This window comes from Phalaenopsis equestris, unplaced genomic scaffold (assembly GCF_001263595.1).
Source record: "Phalaenopsis equestris unplaced genomic scaffold, ASM126359v1 Scaffold000840, whole genome shotgun sequence".
Classification (NCBI taxonomy): Eukaryota; Viridiplantae; Streptophyta; class Magnoliopsida; order Asparagales; family Orchidaceae; genus Phalaenopsis; species Phalaenopsis equestris.
Genome location: NW_018165280.1, coordinates 2,927,511 through 2,928,576, shown reverse-complemented (window position 1 = coordinate 2,928,576; position 1,066 = coordinate 2,927,511).

The following is a 1,066-nucleotide window of genomic DNA, read 5'->3' as shown; positions in this document are numbered from 1 at the left end:
GAAAATTATTTGGATTAACATGTAAATTTTACATAAAATCTTGTATATCTTGAGATTTAGACCTAAAAAATGATGAAAAACAGATACAAAATAGATTATCACGTTTATGACACTCTAGGGAAAATAGTTTGTAAAATGTATGTCAAATAGCTCCAAAAAATAAATTTATCTCCACATGTACATTTCTTAAGAAATTACAATTATACCATTAATTTTATATTTTCATATTTATATTTATCATAGAAGTATGAAAAAATGGTAGCAATTAATGTTTATCATTTTTTATGTTTTGGTGAAGACGGTTTGTAAGGCTTATAAATGGGTAAGATTTAATCAAAATTTATAAATTAAATATTTCTTTTAAGAAGGATCCTTGGCTATAGCAGATACACATAAAAAATGAGAACCCGGATCTATTCATAATTATAAGGGTAACATAATCCTTCTTGAAAACTCATAGATACTTCTTATTATGTATTGAAAAATGTGATAGCATGAATCTCAAAGAGGTCCAACATTTGTGAGGGAGAAAGGTGGGTACAAACAGGAGAAAATCAAGGATCCACACAAAGGTGGGTACTTCTTTGATGGCAAGAATCTCAAAGAGTTATTCTTTTATCTACCAGGTTCATGTTAACTAGGTAGCAACCAACCCTCACAACAGGCGACAATCAACGACTTGTTCAAAAGACATTCAGGAGAGTTTCCACACTATCAATTCTACGAGATCATCATAGACTAGACAAACAATAATTGTTGTTAGAACATCTGACCACCTGTTTGCATTATTCAACAAATCCCCAAACAAAAGTCACCTAGACCATACACCCGACCGGACGCCTTTTTTGGTCCCCAATCTTTATTAATATTTATTATAAAAAATACCCCATATTGTCCCTATTTAACTAGGGGTACAAATATAATTTTAAGGTCCCCTCATCTATAAAAAAGAGGATCATCTAATATTTATAAATAAATATGACAATTTTACCACTGATTACCGTTCTCTCTCTATCTTCTCCTTTTATGACGCTACAATCCCCAGGCGTCTCCCAATCTTCGGACA